At 38.0% G+C, this 9,704-nt stretch overlaps 1 non-coding gene across 1 annotated transcript; it reads right to left on the reverse strand.

The window, feature by feature from the left end:
* Nucleotides 1-1,512: 1,512 nt before the first annotated feature.
* Nucleotides 1,513-1,585, reverse strand: trnar-ucu (transfer RNA arginine (anticodon UCU)). The gene has a single exon. It is a non-coding gene; the product is annotated as a tRNA-Arg (tRNA).
* Nucleotides 1,586-9,704: the final 8,119 nt, after the last annotated feature.

The raw sequence follows: 9,704 nt of genomic DNA on the forward strand, positions 1-9,704 counted from the left end.
ATCACTCCACTTTCAGGTACCCCAAAACAATACTTGAATTCACAATACATGGATTAGGAGATTAGTGTCTTAAACCACTGTGTCTCTCTGTGATCAGCATGACCTATATGGATTGATAGAAGCAGTAATAAAAAAAGAATCACGGAGGGCACAGAGACATGCCCATGAAATTTAAGTTAAATCTTCATTTCAAAAAATTGAATCGGAAAGCTTCAATCCATCAAACTCTGTGTCACGTGCTGATCTCACTTCATCACTCCACTTTCAGGTACCCCAAAACAATACTTGAATTCACAATACATGGATTAGGAGATCAGTGTCTTAAGCCACTGTGTCTCTCTGTGATCAGCATGACCTATATGGATTGATAGAAGCAGTAATAAAAAAAGAATCACGGAGGGCACAGAGACATGCCCATGAAATTCTCAAATGTAAAAAAAAAATCCCTGTTTACACTTCATTTCTAAAAGTAGAATTGGATATCTTCGATCCATCAACCTCTGTGTTATGTGCCCAGCTCTTCTCTTCTGTTTGCACTTCATTGCTCAAAGCAAACTGGATAGCAGAGGATGGTTTCGATCCCTAAATCACTTGGTTAACTGCCCTGCACACTTCCACTTCATCCCTCAACTTTCAGGTACCCCAAAACAATACTTGAACTCACAATAAATGGATTAGGCGGTCAGTGTCTTAAGTCACTGTGGAAATGTGTGATCAGCATGACCTATATGAACTGATAGAAGCAGTTGTAAAAAAAAATGCATTTCGGAGGGCACAGAGACATGGCCATGAAATTCTCCTTTTTTATCCCAATCTTCATTTCTAAAAATTGAATCGGAAAGCTTCAATCCATCAAACTCTGTGTCACGTGCTGATCTCTCTTCCTCCGCATACACCCACCCCAGATGGGGCTCAAACCCACAATCCCTGGCTTAGAAGGCCAGTGCCTTATCCATTAGGCCAGTGGGGCACTTGCTGATAATGAACTGGATATCAGAGAGTGGTTTCTACCGAACGTACACGTGGTTAAAGTAGACATCACGCTTCCGCTTCGCTTCTGTAATCTGCATGACCTGTACAAACTGACAGAAGCAGTCAAAAAATTATCACGGCGGGCACTGAGACATGCCCATGAAATTATGGTTTAATATTTCTGTTTCCACTTCATTGCTAAAGCAAACTGAATAGCAGAGGATGGTTTTGATCCATAAATCACTGGGTTAACTGCCAGGCACACTTCCACTTCATCACTCCACTTTCAGGTACCCCAGAACAATACTTAAATTCACAATACATGGATTAGGAGATCAGTGTCTTAAGCCACTGTGTCTCTCTGTGATCAGCATGACCTATATGGATTGATAGAAGCAGTAATAAAAAAGAATCACGGAGGGCACAGAGACATGCCCATGAAATTTAAGTTAAATCTTCATTTCTAAAAATTGAATCGGAAAGCTTCAATCCATCAAACTCTGTGTCACGTGCTGATCTCTCTTCCTCCGCATTCCTCCACACCCCAGATGGGACTCGAACCCACAATCCCTGGCTTAGAAGGCCAGTGCCTTATCCATTAGGCCACTGGGGCACTTGCTGAAAATAACCTGGATAGCAGAGAGTGGTTTCAACCGAACGTACACATGGTTAAAGTAGACGTCACGCTTCCGCTTCGCTTCTGTAATCAGCATGACCTGTACAAACTGACAGAAGCAGTCAAAAAATAATCACGGAGGGCACTGAGACATGCCCATGAAATTATGGTTTAATATTTCTGTTTCCACTTCATTGCTAAAGCAAACTGAATAGCAGAGGATGGTTTCGATCCATAAATCACTGGGTTAACTGCCAGGCACACTTCCACTTCATCACTCCACTTTCAGGTACCCCAAAACAATACTTGAATTCACAATACATGGATTAGGAGATCAGTGTCTTAAGCCACTGTGTCTCTCTGTGATCAGCATGACCTATATGGATTGATAGAAGCAGTAATAAAAAAAGAATCACGGAGGGCACAGAGACATGCCCATGAAATTCTCCAATGTAAAAAAAAAATCCCTGTTTACACTTCATTTTTAAAAGTAGAATTGGATAGCTTCGATCCATCAACCTCTGTGTTATGTGCCCAGCTCTTCTCTTCTGTTTGCACTTCATTGCTCAAAGCAAACTGGATAGCAGAGGATGGTTTCGATCCCTAAATCACTTGGTTAACTGCCCTGCACACTTCCACTTCATCCCTCCACTTTCAGGTACCCCAAAACAATACTTGAACTCACAATAAATGGATTAGGCGGTCAGTGTCTTAAGTCACTGTGGAAATGTGTGATCAGCATGACCTATATGAACTGATATAAGCAGTTGTAAAAAAAAATGCATTTCGGAGGGCACAGAGACATGGCGATGAAATTCTCCTTTTTTATCCCAGTTAAATCTTCATTTCTAAAAAGTAAATCGGAAAGCTTCAATCCATCAAACTCTGTGTCACGTGATTTCTCTAAAGTATTTTTACTTAAGTAGTACTCTAAAGTATTTTTTACTTAAGTAGTACTCTAAAGTATTTTTACTTAAGTAGTACTCTAAAGTATTTTTACTTAAGTAGTACTCTAAAGTATTTTTACTTAAGTAGTACTCTAAAGTATTTTTACTTAAGTAGTACTCTAAAGTATTTTTTACTTAAGTAGTACTCTAAAGTATTTTTACTTAAGTAGTACTCTAAAGTATTTTTTACTTAAGTAGTACTCTAAAGTATTTTTTACTTAAGTAATACTCTAAAGTATTTGTACTTACGTAGTACTCTAAAGTATTTTTACTTAAGTAGTACTCTAAAGTATTTTTTACTTAAGTAATACTCTAAAGTATTTTTACTTAAGTAGTACTCTAAAGTATTTTTACTTAAGTAGTACTCTAAAGTATTTTTACTTAAGTAGTACTCTAAAGTATTTTTACTTAAGTAGTACTCTAAAGTATTTTTTACTTAAGTAGTACTCTAAAGTATTTTTACTTAAGTAGTACTCTAAAGTATTTTTTACTTAAGTAGTACTCTAAAGTATTTTTACTTAAGTAGTACTCAAAAGTATTTTTTACTTAAGTAGTACTCTAAAGTATTTTTACTTAAGTAATACTCTAAAGTATGTTTACTTAAGTAATACTCTAAAGTATTTTTACTTAAGTAGTACTCTAAAGTATGTTTACTTAAGTAGTACTCAAAAGTATGTTTGCTTAAGTAATACTCTAAAGTATTTTTACTTAAGTAATACTCTAAAGTATTTTTACTTAAGTAGTACTCTAAAGTATTTTTTACTTAAGTAATACTCTAAAGTATGTTTACTTAAGTAATACTCTAAAGTATTTTTTACTTAAGTAGTACTCTAAAGTATGTTTATTTAAGTAGTACTCTAAAGTATGTTTACTTAAGTAATACTCTAAAGTATTTTTACTTAAGTAGTACTCTAAAGTACTTTTACTTAAGTAGTACTCCAAAGTATTTTTTACTTAAGTAGTACTCTAAAGTATTTTTTTTACTTAAGTAATACTCTAAAGTATTTTTACTTAAGTAGTACTCTAAAGTATTTTTACTTAAGTAGTACTCTAAAGTATTTTTACCTAAGTAGTACTCTAATGTATTTTTTACTTAAGTAGTACTCTAAAGTATTTTTACTTAAGTAGTACTCTAAAGTATGTTTTACTTAAGTAATACTCTCAAGTATGTTTACCTAAGTAATACTCTAAAGTATTTTTACTTAAGTAGTACTCTAAAGTATGTTTACTTAAGTAGTACTCTAAAGTATGTTTACTTAAGTAATACTCTAAAGTATTTTTACTTAAGTAGTACTCTAAAGTATTTTTACTTAAGTAGTACTCTAACGTATTTTTTACTTAAGTAGTACTCTAAAGTATTTTTACGTAAGTAATACTCTAAAGTATGTTTACTTAAGTAGTACTCTAAAGTATTTTTTACTTAAGTAGTACTCTAAAGTATTTTTACTTAAGTAATACTCTAAAGTATTTTTACTTAAGTAGTACTCTAAAGTATGTTTACTTAAGTAGTACTCTAAAGTATGTTTACTTAAGTAATACTCTAAAGTATTTTTTACTTAAGTAGTACTCTAACATATTTTTACTTAAGTAGTACTCTAAAGTATTTTTACTTAAGTAGTACTCTAAAGTATTTTTACTTAAGTAGTACTCTAAAGTATTTTTACCTAAGTCCTTTACACAACTGAAAAGGAGATTCTCCAGGCTTAATCTGTGTCAGGGAAACCATCCTTATATGAAAATGATTAACCCATATTCTTCTCTAAACCATTTAGCTTTCTTATTGAGCATCATGTTATTTAGATCTGTATGGAAATCAAGTAAAGTGTCAAACTAAATGTTTTTGTATTTACCAGTACCATTACAAATCTTTATCAAACATGTTTTAGTTTAAAGTACAGTACATCGAACATAGAAAACGTAACATTTGAAATGATTTGCACTTTTAAGACAATGGAAAATACAGCAATTCCCATCAAGCATTTATGAAAAACAAACTTACAAAATTCTAGACTTCTAAAATATAAATGGCAAAATTTGCGCTTTAATTAGTGTGATACAAACTGCCCTTTTTCAAAACTACACCTCGGAGATCATCTTCTTCGGAGACACAAAGATATTGACAGGCTCGATCATGTTTTCAATCACGCGTTTTCCATAGCAAAGGTGTCTGTGCGTCATCTCTCCCCCAGTTATCTTCTCTCCTTTACAGTGTACTGTATATATATATATATATATATATATATATATATATATATATATATATATTGTGATTAGTCTGTCATATCACTGTCATTGAATCCAGTATAGAAACAAAATACAGTACAAAAACAACGCTCCGCCCTCTGGGCTCAGCTGTTCTGAAACATGGTCCCAGTCCAGTAACAACCCATAGCGCCTTCACTCTAACCCCTAGCCCCTTCACTCATGTATATCTGAAAGTATTGGATAGGGCATCATGTGCTTGTGGTCCAATATTCGACACGATTGTGTTCAAATGCTTTTGAAGTCTGGAACAATCTACAAACAATAAGATTTTAGCTAAACGTTGCTAACAATAAAGTTAGCTGGCTTGCATAACATTTAAAATATGGTCTAACTAGTTGCGTTATTCACATTGATACATTTGCAAATGTTAAAAAAAAACGATTTGTTGTCATCTTTTGGTTGAAAAGGTGAAAAGGTCAGCAGTGAAAGGTCAGCAGTGAAAGGTCAGCGGTGAAAGGTCAGACGTGAACTCGGCACCTCGGGTAAAAAAAAACATTTTAGCTCAAGTGAAACTTCCCAGTCGGAACTCCAAACTTCTGAAAACTCCAACAGCACGTGAACCATTAGTACCATGGTGGTAGGTCCAACTTGCCCTCTGATAGACTGGGTGAAATGTTAGCTATATTGCTTTTTCTTGTCAGGTCTACATCAAGTTAGAGCACCCCCGTCTCTCTCTCTCCCCCCGTCTCTCTCTCTCCCCCCGTCTCTCTCTCTCCCCCCGTCTCTCTCTCCCCCCCGTCTCTCTCCCTCCCCATCTCTCTCTCCCCCCGTCTCTCTCTCTCCCCCCCGTCTCTCTCTCTCCCCATCTCTCTCTCCCCCCGTCTCTCTCTCTCCCCCCGTCTCTCTCTCCCTCCCCATCTCTCTCTCCCTCCCGTCTCTCTCCCTCCCCATCTCTCTCTCCCTCCCCATCTCTAGGTGCTAGTGTTCTGGACGGGGCCAAGGTGTCTCCCCTGTCCTTGTTTTGCTATTATTGATGTTGGAGCAGCAGTGAACATCACAGGTGGTGAAAGAGTGTTCTTCATATCAGTTCCAGAGACAGACGTTGCTTGCGGAATAGCAGCTGGATCTGCTGCCGGCGGGGGAGAGGTACAGCTTGCCGTTGGGGCAGATGCACAGCTCGTACACAGTCTGTTTCTGAGAAGCTGCGTCTGAGGACGGGGAGTAGACACCAAGTGGAAGAAAGCTCCCCAGTCGGATCGCGTTTGCATCTAAAAAGATCTGATTGGAAAATAGAATCAGGATTTGATATTTTGTCTAGCCTCAAGCAATGATACATTTTCTGAAAGGTATATTCATACCAATTCTACTAAATAATGATATGTGAATGGGGGTGATTTGAGTGCATTGGGAATAGGGGAGACCCGGTACAACTGTAACAGGCTAAATTATTCAGATTAGGAAACACTTAGACAGCTTTTATTCAATGTGCCAATGTTAGTGTCTCTACATGGCTAATATATGTATATTTGTTTTTATTTTTGTATTACTGACCTCTGGAACATTATAGACATACAGTATATCATTTTTATCAGTAAGATGAAAATAATAATTGTTGTATTTTCTCACAAGACTAATTAGTAAAGTATCCTATGCTTGGGGTTAGTTGTAACGCAGTGTTTACAACTAACCCCTTGTTACCACTTACCTCTTACATAGAACTGTATACAGGATACAGTATAGACACATTTTATTTATATGTATTTCTTCCACATCCATCTGCATTCAATATGTTGTTTTATTTGATTTTCTAAAGCATTTCATGTCTGGATTTCACTGTTTTGGACTGTTTTTCTCCTGTCTCACACATTCTGCTATGTATTGCTATGTATCAGAGTAGCTCACAGATCACTGCACCTGTAAATAGCCCATCTACCTACCTCATCCCCATACTGTATTTATTTATTAATCTTGCTCGTTTGCACCCCAGTATCTCTACTTGCACATTTATCTTCTGCACATCAATCACTCCAGTGTTTAATTGGTATATTGTTATTAGTTCGCCACCATGGTGTCACGCCCTGGCCATAGAGAGGTTTTTATTCTCTATTTTGGTTAGGTCGGGGTGTGTGACTAGGGTGGGCATTCTAGTTTCCTTATTTCTATGTTAGTGTGGTTCCCAATCAGAGGCAGCTGTCTATCGTTGTCTCTGATTGGGGATCATATATAAATTGTCATTTTCCGTTTTAGTTTTGTGGGATGTTGTTTTCTGTTTTGTGTCTGTACCTGACAGAACTGTTCGCTTTCGTTTTCGCTTTGTTATTTTGTTTGAGTGTTTTTTTGATAATAAAAATAATGAACACTTTCCACGCTGCGCTTTGGTCCACTCCTTCAAAACGAGAGCCGTTACACATGGCCTATTTATGTCCTTACCTCCCTCATCTTAGCTCATTTGCACACACTGTACATATACTTTTTTCTACGGTATTATTGACTGTATGTTTGTTTATTCCATGTGCAACTCTGTGTTGTTGTTTGTGTCGAACTGCTTTGCTTTATTCTTGGGCCAGGTCGCAGTTGTAAATGAGAACTTGTTCTCAACTAGACTACCTGGTTAAATAAAGGTGTTCTCAACTAGCCTACCTGGTTAAATAAAGGTGTTCTCAACTAGCCTACCTGGTTAAATAAAGGTGTTCTCAACTAGCCTACCTGGTTAAATAAAGGTGTTCTCAACTAGCCTACCTGGTTAAATAAAGGTGTTCTCAACTGGCCTACCTGGTTAAATAAAGGTGTTCTCAACTAGCCTACCTGGTTAAATAAAGGTGTTCTCAACTAGCCTACCTGGTTAAATAAAGGTGTTCTCAACTAGCCTACCTGGTTAAATAAAGGTGTTCTCAACTAGCCTACCTGGTTAAATAAAGGTGTTCTCAACTAGCCTACCTGGTTAAATAAAGGTGTTCTCAACTGGCCTACCTGGTTAAATAAAGGTGTTCTCAACTAGCCTACCTGGTTAAATAAAGGTGTTCTCAACTAGCCTACCTGGTTAAATAAAGGTGTTCTCAACTAGCCTACCTGGTTAAATAAAGGTGTTCTCAACTAGCCTACCTGGTTAAATAAAGGTGTTCTCAACTAGCCTACCTGGTTAAATAAAGGTGTTCTCAACTGGCCTACCTGGTTAAATAAAGGTGTTCTCAACTAGCCTACCTGGTTAAATAAAGGTGTTCTCAACTAGCCTACCTGGTTAAATAAAGGTGTTCTCAACTGGCCTACCTGGTTAAATAAAGGTGTTCTCAACTAGCCTACCTGGTTAAATAAAGGTGTTCTCAACTAGCCTACCTGGTTAAATAAAGGTGTTCTCAACTAGCCTACCTGGTTAAATAAAGGTGTTCTCAACTAGACTACCTGGTTAAATAAAGGTGTTCTCAACTAGCCTACCTGGTTAAATAAAGGTGTTCTCAACTAGCCTACCTGGTTAAATAAAGGTGTTCTCAACTAGCCTACCTGGTTAAATAAAGGTGTTCTCAACTAGACTACCTGGTTAAATAAAGGTGTTCTCAACTAGCCTACCTGGTTAAATAAAGGTGTTCTCAACTAGCCAAATACAGGACCATTCTGGAAGAAAACCTGATGGAGTCCGCAAAAGACCTGAGACTGGGACGGAGAGTTGTCTTCCAACAAGACAATGATCCAAAACATAAAGCAAAATCTACAATGGAATGGTTCAATAATAAACATATCCAGGTGTTAGAATGGCCAAGTCAAAGTCCAGACCTGAATCCAATCGAGAATCTGTGGAAAGAACTGAAAACTGCTGTTCACAAATGCTCTCCATCCAACCTCACTGAGCTCGAGCTGTTTTGCAAGGAGGAATGGGAAAAAAATTCAGTCTCTCGATGTGCAAAACTGATAGAGACATACCACAAGCGACTTACAGCTGTAATCGCAGCAAAAGGTGGCGCTACAAAGTATTAACTTAAGGGGGCTGAATAATTTTGCACGCCCAATTTTTCAGTTTTTGATTTGTTAAAAAAGTTTTAAATATCCAATAAATGTCGTTCCACTTCATGATTGTGTCCCACTTGTTGTTGATTCTTCACAAAAAAATACAGTTTTACATCTTTATGTTTGAAGCCTGAAATGTGGCAAAAGGTCGCAAAGTTCAATGGGGCCGAATACTTTCGCAATGCACTGTATGTATATGTGGGTATAGTTAAAGTGACTATGCATATATGATGAACAGAGAGTAGCAGTAGCGTAAAAAGAGGGTTTGGCGGGTGGTGGGACACAATACAGATAGCCCGGTTAGCCAATGTGTGGGAGCACTGATTGGTCGGGCCAATTGAGGTAGTATGTACATAAATGTATAGTTAAAGTGACTATGCATATAAGATAAACAGAGAGTAGCAGCAGCGTAAAAGAGGGGTTGGGGGGTGGCACACAATGCAAATAGTCCGGGTAACCATTTGGTTACCTGTTCAGGAGTCTTATGGCTTGGTGGTAAAAACTGTTGAGGAGCCTTTTTGTCCTAGACTTGGCACTCCGGTACCACTTGCCTTGCGGTAGTAGAGAGTACAGTCTATGACTTGGATGGCTGGGGTCTTTGACAATTTTCAGGGCCTTTCTCTGACACCGCCTGGTGTAGAGGTCCTGGATGGCAGGCAGCTTTGCCCCAGTGATGTACTGGGCCGTACGCACTACCATCTGAAGTGCCTTGCGGTCTGAGGCCCAGCAATTGCCGTACCAGGCAGTGATGCAACCGGTCTCGATGGTGCAGCTGTAGAACCTTTTGAGGACCCATGCCAAATCTTTTTAGTCTCCTGAGGGGGAATAGGCTTTGCCGTGCCCTCTTCACGACTGTCTTGGTGTGTTTGGACCATTCTAGTTTGATGTTGATGTGGACACCAATGAATTTGAAGCTCTCAACCTGCTCCACTACAGCCCCGTCGATGAGAATGGGGACGTGCTCG

This window comes from Oncorhynchus clarkii, unplaced genomic scaffold (assembly GCF_045791955.1).
Source record: "Oncorhynchus clarkii lewisi isolate Uvic-CL-2024 unplaced genomic scaffold, UVic_Ocla_1.0 unplaced_contig_1345_pilon_pilon, whole genome shotgun sequence".
In the NCBI taxonomy this organism is placed as follows: Eukaryota; Metazoa; Chordata; class Actinopteri; order Salmoniformes; family Salmonidae; genus Oncorhynchus; species Oncorhynchus clarkii.